This window comes from Leptonychotes weddellii, chromosome 5 (genome assembly GCF_054177405.1).
Source record: "Leptonychotes weddellii isolate Sample4059 chromosome 5, ASM5417740v2, whole genome shotgun sequence".
In the NCBI taxonomy this organism is placed as follows: Eukaryota; Metazoa; Chordata; class Mammalia; order Carnivora; family Phocidae; genus Leptonychotes; species Leptonychotes weddellii.
Window position 1 is genome coordinate 147,117,256 of NC_138373.1, and position 16,451 is coordinate 147,133,706.

Genomic DNA, 16,451 nt, shown 5'->3' on the forward strand with positions numbered 1-16,451 from the left:
ACCTGACCCAGGGTGGAGGAATAAGGTGCTCTTGTTATTAGAATTTGAAACTGCTGAGTGATTCATGTAATTTCTTTCTAGGGGCTGTATTTAATACACAAAACCTAAGTATGATTGAAGATCATGTTTTTTGCCATCTGGATTGGGAAAGTACAGAAAATAAGGGGGCGGAGGGAGAAATGTCACGGTCAGTAAGTGAGGGGCAGAGGCAAGAGGTGAGGAGTACTCTTGATGTTTATGTGCCAGCTACGATCCTGCCATTGGGCTTAATACAATACCTCTGTATTTTTATAAATACATCTTTTTGCTTTCTTATTTGTTTAAGCAAGATCTGCTGAATTTCTGTTGCTTGTGACCAAAGCCCTATGGAATACATCCCTCCTACCAGATTATACACCCCCTGGGGACAGTGATTCCATGTTACTACAACCATCTAAGCTTCCTAAGGTAGCCGTAACAAAGTACCATCACTAGGTGGCTTAAACAGCAGAAATTTCTTTTCCCACAGTTCTGGAGGCTAGAAGTCCAAAAATAAGGTGTTGGTAGGGTTGGTTCCTTTTGAGGGCCGTGAGGGAAAATCTGTTTCAGGTTTCTCTCCTTGGCTTGTAGATGGCTACCTTCTCCCTTCTCCATCACATCGTCTTCCTTCTATACATGTCTCTGTATCCAAAGACCCCCTTTTTATAAGAATACCAGTCACACTGCATTAGGGTCCACCCTAACGACCTCACTTTAACTCTAGAAAGATCCTATCTCCAAATAAGGTCACATTCTTAAGTACTGGGGCTTAGGACTTCAACATGTGAATTTGGGGGGGGACAGTTCAACCCGTAACCCCATCCTAGAAAATGCATAGTACCAAACTGTGCCTTACACAGTAGATGCCAAAAGCTATTTCTCAGGATTAAATGAATAAAAATAGCTTCTCATACATATGAAAAACTCACTATGTGCCAGATACTGTCCTAAGCATTTTACATGTATGAATTAATTTAATCCTCACACTTATCCAGATGAAAAAACCAAGACAAAGAGAGATTAAATAACTTGTAAAACGTACACAGTAAGTAGCAGAGCCAGCATTTAAACCCAGGCAGTCTGACTCCAGCCTATGCTTTTAACTGCTACACCCCACTACCCCCACTGCTTAGCTGAATAAGGCACTGGGTGGATTACAACTGGGAATTTTAGGGACCTAAAAATAGCCCAGTTGAAGAGAAAACCAAGTTTATATTGAAGGGAAATATCACTTCACAGTGATTTAAATGTATCACCTTGGAAACATTTAACAGAATTATGACCAAAGACCTAGTCATCTCCCCAGATGACATTAAAGGAAACCCAGAGAGCTTATGTCTCTTGCTTTAATTAATAGCCTCATTATGTTGTGTCAAGGTGAAGAGCAAAGAGCTCTGTTAATGAGTCCAGGTTAGTGAATAGTGGTAATGACCTGTTTATTAAGTCTAATGACCTAAAAATTCAGTCCCATCATGTTTAAGATACTTCACTGGCAAGATTACAAGGAAGAATTAGCAATAAAAGTTGTTGCATGAGTGCGTGGAGAAAAAGAAGTTAGAAGAAAGTTGCAACACAGAACACTTGGGTACCAAAAATTTGAAGAAAGGGAGTAAATCAGAATCTTGAATGACAGAATTTCCAACTCCAAGGTGGCAAAGCCCCAGAGGCTGTCTTGCTGCCCGAATGGAAAGAGATATCTGGATAAAAGACACTCAGGCTTGGATATACAAGTTAGAAGTTCATCGTATTCAGCTTAAGGTTTCTAGAATTATTTCCCAGTTATGGTTTATGAATAAGTATAGGAGGTAAATGCCTGGGTTGTTAGGGGAGCAAGTCTCTGTTGGATCAAGCATAGAGAGTTGGGGTAGCGAAGAGAGGGCGTTCCTCTGTATTTTACTTTTTAAAAACTTCAACAAACAAAACTTGGAAATGAACATAGACGTATCCAAGCACTTCTCCTTCAAGATAGTATGATGGCCCTCTTGGTAGAATCTCAAAGAGCACCTATTTTTGAAGAGCCTCAGAGTTCACACAGAAACTGTAGCGGGTTGAACTGTCTCCCCCAAAAGATATGTCCACACCCTAACCCCTGATACCCACAAATGTGACCTTTTTTAGAAACAGGGTCTTTGCACATTTACATCTGTAATCCACCTAGAATTAATGTTTTGTATAAGATCTGAGCAAAAACACTATTCTTTTACCGAATTGCTTCGGTGCCTTTGTCAAACATGAAGTGACTTCATATGTGATCTATTCATCTAACCTTGAGTCTGGTCCAAGTTGTCTCAATTACTGCAGCTTTTCAGTGAGTCAACTTGATATCAAGTAGTGTAATATTCTAAGAGGGAAGCAGCCCAAATAGGGCCCAGTGATGACAGGTCCAAAGACAAAGTAGGATGACCATCCCTCTTGTCTCAACCTGCTGATCAGACAAAAAGTCTTCCTACTCACCCGCTCCAAAATATGGTCACTGGGCAACCAGATGACCTCAAAGGCTCTATCCTGAATAAACCAGTTGAATGTTTCCCTAACGATATGATTGGCCGAAGGGAATGTGTTCTATTCTCTGATTCACACCGCAACCCACCATTGTGGCTAGACCTCTCAAAGAGCTCCTCAGAGGATCCCCACCTCTCTAAAGTTTAAAAAGATAAAAAAAAAAAATCAAGAGCTCAGCCCCTTCAGCTTTGTTAGTGTGGTTGTCCAGCTGAGAGGTTAATAAAGTCAAGCACTGCTATGACTTTGAGTCTTGCCTGTACTGAGGAATGGTGCTTCCACTATTACCATGCTCACCTGCTCCTACAAGTTGCCCTTTGCTTTATAAAGGAACTTCCGGGTTTCAGCACAGGTCTAAACATCCTCTATTATTTGAGCTTCTTTATGCCTTATTGAAAGCTTGAACCCACTATCTCAACCTCATTACATTTTCCCCTATCTGCTATGAGAAGCATTTTAAAGAATTCCTTTCCCTTATTTTTAACAGAAAGAAATAACACTATAATGTATGGCTTTGGAAAATGAAGAAGGCTGTGTATAATTTTGATTGTCAAGATTTTGTTTTGAAAGGGAAAACAGTCATGTTATACATTTGTGGGAGACTGTCTCTAGACACCATTAAAGATAGGCAGATTTTTGCAGTATTAGGCACATACAGGGACTTTGTTAAAACCTGGTGTGGGAGGTTTTTGACACTGATCTCAATTACACCTGAAAGTGCTAGATTATCTGAGTTTTCTTGTGACTTTTAAAAACATGTACATGGAGGAATCAAAGAATAGTAGGAAAGGAACTGGACTTGACGTCTGGGGATCAGGGATCTAAATCTTGGATTTGACAATGACACAATGACAATGACTGCAGGCAAACCCCTCACTCTCCACTGTAATTCTCTTCATCTTTAAAATGGAAGAATCATAATCAACTGAGTCAATTATATCTACAGTGCCTTTCATTTTTATAGATCTTTCTTTCTCAACTAGTGTCCCCCAATTATGACTGAAGGAAAAAATCTTTTATCACATCACATCTTATGACAAAGGAATGCCAAGCAATAATATTTTTATTAGAAAGCTGTTCACTGCCTTATACCCAGCTTCAGGCACACAGTAGGTATCCAAAAATGCTTGTTGAATAAAGCGTTATTTTTATTTCTGATGAGCAGATACCTACACATGCTATGTAGCTTGCCTTCTGAAACTCTGTCCATTGCCAGATCCATTAGACCACAACACTGCAGAGGGGGTCTCCAAGCAGAAAGGAGGCAAGGCCCAATCTAAGTTTCTAGTAACAAAAGCACGGTAAGAACACAGGGCTATTGGATCAATGGAATGGTGAGATGTCTTTTGTAGCTGGGGCATGGAGTTTATGGAGGAACATAATAGAAAACAGAGCTAGAAAGGTAGGTCGGAGACCAGTCCGGAAGGAGCCTGAACTCCCTGTGGAGGAACACAAATATCATTATATAGTGCATCCATCTTCCCTTACTAGTATGTCTGTTACTTCATAACAAATTACCACAAAGTAAACAACTTCAAACAACACACGTTTATTATCTCACTGCTCTGTAGGTCAGAAGCCCATACTAGTTTGGCTGGTTTCTCTGTTCCGGACTTCATAAAGCCCAAATCAAGGTGCTAATCATCTGGGATTTTATTGGAAGACTCTGGGAAGAACGCGCGTCCAAGTTCATTCAGGTGGTTTGCACAATTCAGCTCTTTGTGGTTGTAGGACTGAAGTCCACTTCCTCACTAGTGTCAGCTGGGAGCCTCTCCCAGCCGGTTCACGCCATCTGCATTGTGTGCCTCATAGCACTCTCCATCCTCAAACTAGTAATGGCACACTGAGTCCTTCTTATTCTTAGAAATTTTTTTAACTTCCCCATCTGCCACATTTCTGTATCCAGCTAGAGGAAATTCTGTTTTTAAGGGTTTGTGTGGACTCACTTGGATAATCACTCTCCCTAGCTTAAGGTCCATAACTATAATCACATCTGTAAAGTCTCTTTTGAATATCATTTTCACTGGTTCCAGGGAGTGGGGCATTAACATTGGGGGGGGGGGGGCACTGGGAAAACTAGAGGCTGCAGAAGAGGGGAGTGGTCACATATTTAACAACAAATATTGACAGAGAATTTTCTAGCCTCCAAGCTCTGTTACAGGTACTAGATATGGTTGGAATCCTATCCACTAACAAAATCTCTTCTAAAGCTCACTAGATCAGAAGGCAATATAAGCACCTCTTTATAACTAAACGCACGTCCAGTTCTGAAACACTCATGCACACGGGTGCATGCACAAACACGCACACGTGTGCACACACAACACACACAGGAATAAGATGGAATGCATTCAGTTTCTTTGGCTGCATTCTCACTGGAACTAGCACCTGGCAAGCACGTGATGCCAAGTAGATAATATTCCTGAAAGCATGGGGTATTCGCGGCTGGTTACTAATAATTGCATTTGTTATGATAATGATGCTGATGACAGAATGGAAACAGTGATTGCAATCATCACTACGATAAGTTGAAGGATGCTATTAGGCCAACAGATCAGTGGGACAGAAACTGAAAGTGGGACTTGGAATTGGATGACTGATGGGAATGTGCACACAAAACCAAGAATGTGTGGGAATGTGAACGTGGCAGCTATCAGCCTTGACCACGAAGCCTGACTAAAGGAGGATTTCGACACAAAAAGATGTTGTCCAGAGTTCCTGAGGGGCAAGAAGTTGGCAGACAGACTGTTCTGGAATCCAAGGGTGGCTGATAAGATACTAGAAATTCCTGTCAGTTTGTGAAGACCTATCTGGTCCAGACTGTACCCTTAAATGCTTGGAGTGTGCCCCTTTCCACAGTCTTAGGCATTCCATAGATTTTTCAGGAGAAGAAGGAGCGAGAAAGAGACAGACAGACAGACAGACACAGAGTTGATAGGAGAAGGTGGGCAGCCTCTGGTACCTTTTCTAATGTGAGGTAGTCAACTTCTGACCCTCGACCCCATTCTCCAACCTTTCCCATTACACCCCATGCAGAGGAACTGTTAATCTGCAGGTTGGGACATCATCATGCTACAGCTGACAGCGGCCAAGGTCACTGCTAGATTGAAAAGCCAGGCAACCACATGTGATTCTGGCTTCTCTGCAGCTGAGTGCTTGCTGATCTTGGTGGTCATGTCAATTCCTCCCTCCTGCCTGAAGCTCCTCAAAGGTGCTCACCTCAGCATCTATCTTTTCCCTCTGCTGCTTACCCTTCCATGAGTTGGCAGCAGTAAACTCTGATTCCCAGAAGTCCCAGAGGTCCTGCCTCTCTTTTTATAATTGTGTTTGTCATACCTTGGGCCTATTTAGTAATAGCAGCCATATGCTTAATAAGTAACATCCACAAATGATCTGGAGCCTAACGGCAGGATTCATGCCAGCTTTAGCAGAGAGCCCTGCACTGGGGTTGGGGGGCCTAGGCTGGCTAACACTTAATGGTATTTTGATGCTTATTTGCTATTCCTCCCTGTGTATTTGGCTACCTTAGGAACCTAGAACAGGGGTGGTGGTGGTGATTTTCAAGGTAGGATTAGGGCATTCCTGCATCCTGTAGCAAGTTATCAAAATTCCACTCTAATCCCTAACAGCTTGTTATGTTTACTCTTGGGAACAAAACAGTGTCATTAACAAATTCCTTTAAAAAACCCAGCATTCTGTGTGTACTGTGATCTTCTTCAGGTCTTAAGTTCTTTCACAGAATCCCACAAGGTCTAAGAGACTCATTAGAAGGACACACAACAACAACAATAATAATAAAGTAGCACTAAATACAGAAAACCCAAGCTCTACCTGGTCTCTAATGTCCCACAGTTTAGACACTGACAACTGATGGCCTCCTTGACATTGCCTCCCATCATTCCCTGTTCCCCACTTCCGGGCTCACTCTGCCTTTGCCACACTGGTCTCCTTTCCATTGCCAAGCACGCTGAGCAAGCTCCAGGCTCCAGTCCCCCAACACCCAGAGCTTCCTGGAGATGGCAGCTAGGCCACCTTCCTCACTCCACTCGCACCACTGCTCAGTGGCGCCCCCGAGACACCTCCCTGCAAAGTACCTGCTGTACTCCATGCCCCCTTTCCTCGACAGAACTCACCCTCTTACACTCACCCCCTACTGACGTAATTGTACACTTATCCCCATCTGACATGATTTACATCCATCCCAATTTAATATTCAATTGTCCATCTCTCTCACCAGGGAAGTTCCAGGGCTCAGGGTGGTCTGTTTCCTTCATGGCTCTATCCTAGCACCCAAACCAGTAACTGGCATACAGCACAATGCTCAAATAAATATCACTGAAAAAATGAATGTCTGTTTTGTAGATGTCAAAGGTAAGGCCCAGGGAGGCAAAGTGACTTTTCCTAAAGCTACAACCCGATAGTTACATCAGCTGGGACCCAAACCCAGGCCAAGTGGCTTTAGTGGAGGTGACTCGTGTTGTACTGCACAGAGCGGGTCAGCTAAAGGGCTGCTTGGCTGGCTTTGGACTTTGCTTGTGCATGTGGCCGCCTTCATTTTCATACCTTCCCATGTCAGCAAAGCCCATGGGCCCCTGCCCCTCCTTCACCACTCTGCCTCTTCCAACTGCCCCGCTTCTGCAAACACTTGGCAGGTGGCCCAAGGTCTGCTGTCGGCAAGAACTGCTTCCTGTAGTTTTCCCGGCACAGGCTGTGTGTTTAGTTCTGAGGGCCCAGTGGGTTCAGTGACTTCCTTGACTGGCATCTGAAGTCTTTTCCACCAGTTCACCTTGTAGACAAAAGAGGCTTTGAGAGTCTGCAGACTCTCTTGGTGGCCCATTCCAGATGAGGAAATCTCACTCAGGAGCCGTGCTTGGCATCTCAGTGAAGGGCCCCAGCCACCAGGTCAGAGTGTGCTGATGCCGAGCACCCAGCTACGGTGGGTAGATGCAAAGGCATCTTCTGCTCATTAAAACATCATAATCCTCCTGTGTGTGTGTGTATGGGTGTGTGTGGAGAAGGAAGGGCAGGGAGCAATGAATACATAAAAACATGTCCAAATAAATATAAAAATACAGAAAAAATTAAAATGATAAAACCTACATTCTTAAATGTTCAAGTAATGGAAAATCCAAAATTAGGTGGGGTTAGCCACATTTTAGAAAAAAAACAAAAAATCAACAACAGTGGTTTGCAGTTTACAAAGTGTTTGGTATAGAGTGGTTTTCAGAATCAGACCGCGAGTCTGAGTGTGAGCTCTATGCCTTAACTTGCTGTACAACTTGAAGCATGCTAGCCTTTCTACGCCTCGGTCCCTCATCTGTAAAATGAGCCTTCCTACGGTGGTTGTGAGCATTAAATGAATTGATAAAAGCCCTTACCAAGGTGCGTAAGTGAAAATAAGTGCATAATGAATGTGAGCTGTCAAGGTTATGTTATTTAATTGGATCATTACAACAACCTCTTGATATGAGGGTAGATATTAGCATCTCCACTGAAAACAGAGAAAACTGAAGAGCAGAGAGAACAAATGACTCAGCCAAGATCACTAGGTTATGGCGCAAGAGCTACAACTCTGACTCCATTCATCCATTCATTCATGCACTTAACAGCTACCATGCCAAGGATAGAGTCTGATGACGTAGCAGCAAAAGGAACAACATTCCCTGTTCTCGTGGAACTTGTATCTAGTGGGGGAGATAGGCCATTAACAATAAACAATATGTCAGGGAAAGAAACATAGATTCTGGTAAGAGGACAGAGCGCTGGGAGGTGAGTGTTATGTCAAATAAGGGGGGTCAGGGGAAGGTGGCACTTGATCAGTGAGATAAGCAAAGTGAGGGAGCAAATCATACAATAAGAGGGGGAAGGGCTTTGTAGGCAGAGAGAACGCAAGGAGGAAGGCCCTGAGGCTGGAGCATATGTGCAGGGCTCAAGGAACAGCAAGGAAGGCAGTGTGGCTGGAACAGAGCTAGTGAGGGAATGAGTGGAAGGAGAAGAGGTCGGAGGGGACAGTGTATTGATCCCGGTCAGGATTTTATCCTGGATGACAGGGTTAAAGTGTTAGCACCATCACCATCCTCATGAGCAACACATCATCTTCACATTGTCAATGAAGATAATGATGAAGATTCAACATCACCACCACCACCACATTTGGCAACGCAAGAACCCAAGAAGTCCAGTTTGAAAAAAAATCACCAATAAATGTCGCACCACTCTGATTTTTAAGGATTTTTTTTTTTTTAATGGCCCAGTTTTATTCTCTGGAGCTTAGATGTACATTCTGTACAGATTAAGGTGGGGTTCTGGTGGATGGCAGCCAGAGCACCTGGGCATGCTCTAGTTCTGCTCTGCCATTCACCCCTTCCTGCTCAGGTGCCCAAGAAAGCTGTACCCACAAGAAACAAGAGCAACTGAGAATCAAAGAAAAACATCCATTGTACCCATCGTCCTTTGCCTTTGCCAGGTCAGCTTCAAGGTTGAGGAGAGCTTTTGATAATGTCTGCAGGGAAGGAAGGAAGGAAGGAAAGGAGGAAGAAGGGGAGGAAGGAGGGCTAGAGAAAGGATGGGAAAGGGGGGATTGTAGAGGGGGAAAAAGAGGAGGAGGGGGAGGGGAAGCCTTTAGGGGACAGAATGGTGGGACTATCTCAGCCTCCAGAGCTTTTAAGGTTGAGAGACCTAGAAGAGAACATTGCCACCTGCCACAAACTCTTGCTACCTACAACAGATCAGGCAAATGTTCAGAAATGTTAAGACCACAGCTTAAGTATGCCAAAGAGAACGATGGTTAATGTCGCCTTGACATCTACTTCTCCTTATTGCCGAGCTGGCTCCACACGTTCAAACACTATTCTGCTCAATGTTCAGCAAAGTGTATTTACAGAATTAAGCAAACCAGGTGTGAAAGTCTCCCCACATTTCCCCAGAGGGGCGATGGAAGATTTGGGGGCTTGGAGACTGGGATGTGGAAGCAAAGGCCACTGCTGGGCAGCTACGCCCAGTCATATCATAGGTGCAGGCGAAACTGGGGGGCTGGAGCTCTGGGAGGAGCTGTCTGGGGTGAGAAGAGCTGAGATGTAGTTGTGCACACGTAGGCTGAAGGAGACACTGAAGGAGCTTGAATAGGCTGACAACGTTGAATTTCTGTGAAGTTTCTTTCTCCAAATTGACACTTGTAATATGATGGTAGGAACATCTTCTCCATCAAAGCTCTGAGAAATGCAAATGCTCTATCATACCTTAACGTACTTTTTTATTTTTTCATTTTGAAGGTCCAAACCCCTTTTCAGGGTTGTAGAGATGAAAAGACCTTTCTTTCAACCCTTCTTTCCTGCCCGCTGTGACCCACAGCATGGAACTCCCCTTCTCTTCCCAGACCTGCCTCCCAGCTGTCCCTTTGTGTCTCACCTACTCTCCGTTTAATCCCATCTGCACCCCGAGATGAGGATCTGCCACTTCCTCCCATTGGGGCCTCTGCAAAGGAAGGTGCAAAAAAGGATAGAATGAGATGGAGATGAAGAAGGGAGAGCCCAGAGGAAGATGGTTTTGGACACCGGGCCTGAGCACAGGATGGCTTCCTACTGACTGTTGACAAAGAAGGTGGGGGAGGGGAAGAATAGGCTTCAGAAGCCCTTTTCTGTGTTTGTAATTGTTTTCTTACCTTTTTCAGTTGAAAAATTATATATTGGTATGAGGCAATATGATGTTCCTGATAGGGTTTGGAACCTTTAAAATACCAATTAAAATAGGAATCCCATTCAAAAAAAAAAAAAAAAAAAAAGGTGAGGTTTGAGCCCCAGACACTGAGGCCCTGCTGTTCTATGGCAGCTCTAGCTTGGAACCAGATACTTTGGAAAGATGAGCATTTTAGGACTCAGGGCGCTAAATTCTGTGAAGGAAAATGAAGCAGGTGAAGAGATACAGAGTGACTGAGAAGTGTGCAGGGGAAGAGTGTCATTTCAGAGAGAGTGGCCAAGCATCTCTGAGGAGGGGACGCTGGCACAAAGAACCTCAGGGAGGATACCTTGGGGAAGAGGGTTCTAGGCAAAAACAAACAGCGAGAGCAAAGGCCCTGAGGCAGAGTGTGCTCACTTGTTTTTTAAAGTTTGTTTTCATTGTGGTAAAATGCACCCAACATAAAATTCACCATTTTAACCGTTTTTTAAGTGTATAGTTCAGCGGCATTAAGTATATTCACACTGTCATGCGACTGTACCACCACCCATCCCCAGAATTTTTTCATCATTCCTAACAAAAACTGTGTACTCATTGAAACCCTAACTCCCCATTCCCCCCAGGCCCTGGTAACTACTATTCTACTTTCTGTCTCTCTGAATCTGAATCCTCTAGGGACCTCAAAGAAGTGGAATCATACAATAGTTGTCCTTTTATGTCTGGCTTATTTCACTTAGCATGTTTTCAAGGTTTGTCCATGTTGTAGCATTTGTCAGAATTTCCTTCCTTTTTAAGGCTGAATAACATCCCATTGTAAGGATAGACCCCATTTTATTTACACATTCATCTGTCAGTGAACACTTAGGTTACTTCTACCTGTTGGCTATTGTGAATAATGCTGCTATGACCATGGGTTTAAAAACGTCTGTTTGAATCCCTGCTTTCAGTTCTTTGGGGTATATACCCAGAAGTGGAACTGCTTGGTCATATGGTAATTCTAAGTTTAACCTTTTGAGGAATTGCCATACCGTTCTCCACAGTGGCTGCGCCATTTTACATTCCTTCCAGCAATGCACAAGGGTTCCAATTTCTCCACATCCTCACCAACACTTGCTTTCTGTCACTTGATTTTAAAGAACAGTGAGAAGCCCAGCATGCCTGGATCAGAGCAAGCAAGAAAGACAAGGCAGGAAAGGGCAGGAAGAATGCCACAGAAGTCTAGCCATGAAGGGCCTATAGCTGTGGGAAGGACTCTGGCTAATACCTGGAGTGAGACTGGGAGCTTCTGGAGAGATGTGAACCATGAAGGGTCATAATAATCCCATTGATAATAAGGAAGGTAAACCTAATGCTCCCAGCTCCAGATGCCTGGGGCCTCTAAGGACAGCACAATCCTCTTTTCTCACAAGCTGCCAAAGGGTTAAGTAAATGCAAACAGGGATAAAGGCAGTGAAAGGAGATACTTCCTTCCCCTGGCTGACACACCTGATGCAGGAAGCAGACTCCTGCTCCCTGGGAATGAGAGCCCTGGCAGACTGGTGCTTCAAGGAGAAAATGAACGTCGCCTGGACACAAGATGGCTTAGCACTTCCCATGTTCGTTTCTGAGAGCTACTGAACAGCCTGAGGCCCCATCTGTTTTCAATCTTGTTAAAAGGGCCTCGTGTGCTGGCGCCTATTTAAAATAATGCACACATGGAGTTTCTAAAATGAAGAGGAAAAAGGGCCCATGCTTTCCCGGCCGGCACAGCTTATGTGTTTATTTTGGAGCCAGCTTTGGGAGTTCTGAGACAAGACATAGCTAATTTCTCTTCCCGAGGTTGATTTGCAAGTCCCCATAGGCTTCTGCTCCAAGCATTTAAGGCAGCTCCAAGCGTTTAAGGTGGCTTGGTATGAACCAGCCACTCTTCTAAAGCCCACTGTGAAATATCTCCAAATTAAGGCTGGGCTCAGGAAAGGGGGAGACCAAGGGCCACTTTCCTCCTTGCAAAGGAGCTGTTCGATTCCTTTTCCTCAATAGGTATTCTTGTTTCTAAAGGCCAAGTTCGTCTTCTCAGATGCTCATTTTCTTCCCATGGGGCCAGAGTAGTTCCAAGACAGCATGATCTGGGTAGGGCTCAGAGCCAACCTGAACCCAATCCCCAAATGGGGACTGCAAGGGGCAGGGGCAGGGAAAAAGAGTCACCTGCGATCAATGCACTCCCATGTCAAGAAGCCAAGGCAAGGGGGGTCTTCTTCTGTCCACTTCTGGGGAGCAGGGTGACCCTCTGAGCTGCTGACTCACAATGGCACTTGCATGTCCAGTGCCACAAAGAATTAAAATGGGTCCTTCCTGAGCTTGCAGGCTCAGAGAAAACACCTCATCAGCTTAGAATCACATACACATCCTCATCAATGATGGCCCCATGTGTCTGGGGACTTCATAAATAACTTCCCCTAAACCCAGAGCAAGGGTCATGAAAAAGGGTATAAGAGAGACAGGATGAGGGTATCAGTGGTAGCCCAGCAGTGACGGCTCATGTCTTCTGCACCTTCACACCTGCTTTCACTCTAAGGACCCGGCTGACATTACTTTCACTTGGTGCAGTGATGTCCAATGGCGACGACGGCAGTGGGGATCCCAGTAGGAACAACAGTAGGAGAGGCAACGGAGACAAAAGTAGGAGAAGCAGTGGTTGTAGTCGCCGGAGAAGCAGAAAACAAACGTAGTAATACTACTGACTAGCTGTAAAAGGACGAGATGAGGTAGCTACTGAACACGGGTATTTCCAGTGGCAATGTATTTATAATTTCATATCATAAATCATATTCATATTTGGATTAAAATGCATAATAGTTTTTAAGCACTTATTATGTGCCAGGCACTGTTCTAAGGATAGTAGCCACCTGAGGTAGGTCCTCTTATTATTCTGCCCACTTTATAGCTGGGAGCACCATGGTACAATGAGATTACATTTATTTCCCAAGGGAAGCCACAGATCAAATAAACACAAGCAGTCTGGCTCCAGGGTCCCTGCTCTTAGCTTCTCTACCAGGCTTCTTACAACCTGGGGCAAGGGGGGCAGCAGTCCTGGAGGTGGTGGTAGGATTACAGCAGGAGAATTACCTCTGAAGTGGCCTTAGTCACTTCTGGAGGTTCAAAGGATTCAGGATTTTCCAACCACGAATCAAACAGAGCAGGAATTTTTATTTTTTAATTTACTTAAATGTGGGGTTTTTATATAAGATTTAAGTGGAAATAAAAGAGTTCTGTTTTAAAAGACTATTAAAAAGCTGCAGTGTGGTGAGGCTTTGGATTTTAGACAGGTGTATTAACCATGTCTTATTTTCTGTATTCTGATGTTTTGATATCTTGAGGCCTTGCTGACCCTGGAAATACTGCCTCTCACAGAGTTTTAGCCAATTCCTAGAGATGGTAAATAACTTGCCCTAGAGAGTGCCTTTCAAATGCAAGCTAAAACCAATCCAGAGCCCATGTGCCAACCACCTGCTCTGTGGGGCTCTCACACTCCAGGCCACCATCCCTCTGCCCTAAGACCCCAGGGCCAGGTACCAGACAACAAGGAATAGCCCCTTACAGCCCAGAGCCTGCTGAAATTATTCTAACTAGCCAGTCCTAAGGCTGCTTACCCTGCTTGCCTTTTCCTTCCTGCAAAGCCATAATAAAGGCTCTTGTCCACATTTTTCCCTAGCTCCTTCTGCCACCTGACTGGCCATGGTGTTCATGTGGTCCCCCAACGTGGCGTGCCATCCCTCCTACTTTTAGGGGACTATGAATACAATGAAATTATCTTTCATGTCAGTCATTTCCGTGCATCTCACCATACTTAACTAAAACAAAGCCTGGGTACTTTTACAACAGGCATGGTCCAGCTCTTCAGGATTTCAACAGACTCTAGGCCTCTGCTGAGCTCCTGGGTACAAGCCAGGGGACACATTTATCATGTGGGATTGTGTTGCAAAATCACCCAGCATGGGCTAAGATAGATCCAGGTTTCAATTCCATTCTTGGAACTTCCTAGCTGTGCGATCTTGGGGGAAATCACAGGAATTTCTGCCTCACTGTCTTTGTCAGGTAAGAATGGGGGAGAAGGTCCCTGCCCTGTCCTCATCCCCAGGCTACTATGTTGACTGAAAGCAAGTAAGAAGGTGAAGTTTCTTTGGAGAGGTCTGGTCTGGGAAGCCCTCACCATCATAAACTATACTACCATCACCTATCTTTAGGGAGCCATAGGACTCCCCGCACGAAAGGTGTCATCTTTGAGTTGTTTCTGTCTAGAACAGGGTTTCTCAACCTTGGCACATTGACATTTTGAGCTGGATAATTCTTTGCTGTGGGAGGCTAGCTTGTGTATTTTAAGATGTTTAGCAGCATCTCTGGCCTTTACCCATAGATGTCAGTAGCATTTCCCTGCTGTGACAACCAAAACAGTTTCCAGCCATTGCTAAATGTCCCCTGGAGGGCAAAATCTCCCCTGGTTGTGAATTATTGATATAGAAGAAGGAATGAGATAAGCTCTCTCCCTTTTCCCTCCCTCCCTCCTTTCCTTCCTTCTCTTCCTTTCTTTCTTCCTCTCTCCCTCTCCCTCATCCTTCTCTCCCTCCCCCCAAGCCTTTCCAAAGATGCTCAGTAGTCTGCAACCCCAGGTGCCCCCATGGAACACCACGGCTCTAAGAGGTACAACTGGAAAACAGTTGCTCTAGCAGACAACTCCCAAGTTACAGATCGCCAGAATAGAATTCAGATGTCTGTTGTTCAGAGTTCTTGGTTTCATTCCCTTCATATATTTATTAACTGAGCTCATCTTTCAGGATCCAACCACCTTATCCATAATTTGTCATCCTTTTTAAGCAGGCTTGGATTAAACCCACAGAATGTGAGAACTGAAAGTTCCTTTGGGGTCACCCAGTGGGTTTCATTTTACTACCAGCTCTGGCTGCTGTGTGGAGGATAATGTGGCTGCCCTAAGCTCGGCTGGGAAGCGTGCCTTCATTGAGCAGTGGTATCTGTTGTGGCTGGGGGAGGACAGGAGGGTAGAAAGTGCTCCATGCATTTGCCAGTTCCTTCTTTTACAAATGATCAACGTAGATCCAGGATCCCCTCTGATTTAATGAAAGTGGACCAAATTCTTACAATGTGTTGAACATATAGGAGTACTGGTATTACCATCTCCATTTTGCGGATAAAGAAACTGAAGTTTAGAACATAGAGTCACATGCCCCAAGTCCCACAGGTAATAAGAGGCAGTGTCAGGATTCGATCCCTTGCTCTTCTGATCCAAGGCACAGCTTCGTCCATCATGCCAAACTGTCTCAAAATATCTCTTTCTTCTGAGGCGACAAAAAATTTTCCTCCACACAAGTAAAATACAGAGTAGTAAGAAGAATTAGTAAAAATGAGCCTGTTTACTTCCAGAATCTTAATGTCATTTCCTAATAAAGATATGCAAAGGGCACTGAAAGCAAGGGTTAGAAGAAACCAGAACAGGCAGTAGATGCATATCCCAGGAATGAGGGAGGAGTTAGCAGTGGGAGTTAGGAAAATACAGTCTTTATAGAGTATGGGCTGCTGGGGGGCCCGGGGTTAAAATCATGACTCTGCCAACCGAAAGCTGCTTTGCTGGACCTGTGAGAGTAATACATAACTTACATGGCCACTGTGAGGATAAGGTGAGGGTATGTATAGTAAACTCTTAGCAGAGTATCAGGCATCTGTGTGTGTGTGTGTGTGTGTGTGTACAGCAAGTCCTTAACATATGGGAGTCCTTATATTATCACTGTTACTGGTACTATGAAATACTAAATTTCATGAAGGTGTTTAGGGGAAAGAAGGCTAGTTCTAGATTGCTTAGAGACTACAAAAAAGGAATGGGAAAAGACCTAGGTTTTAGAGAGAAGGTGAACACATAAACAAATAGGTATATGGATGGGAGAAGAGGCAGATGGATATATATTCATAGAAATAACATTTTTGGAGACCGACATGCAGAACCTAAGGGAAAGCTGCTATAAACAAGAGACCATCTAAATTAGATATTTGCTCCTCCAAAGACTCTCAGGGGCACCACTGAGCAGAAAGAGGAAAAGAGAGGTGGTGAGAAAGGCACACTGGTACCTGGTTGGGAAGAGTGTTGGTGCTGCTTAAGGACTTTGGCCTTCATCCCACAGACATGGAGGAACATGGACCATGGAGAGCAAAGGGAGTCAGACAGAGACCAAAGCAGCTGCTATACAAGAATAAGCAAATGAACACAAAGATCA

The 16,451-nt window shown here is 44.3% G+C and overlaps 1 protein-coding gene across 2 annotated transcripts in view; it reads right to left on the bottom strand.

Annotated features, from left to right (window-relative positions):
* Positions 1-16,451, bottom strand: part of SYN3 (synapsin III) — a 445,565-nt gene that overhangs the window by 361,524 nt on the left and 67,590 nt on the right. The window lies entirely within an intron of this gene.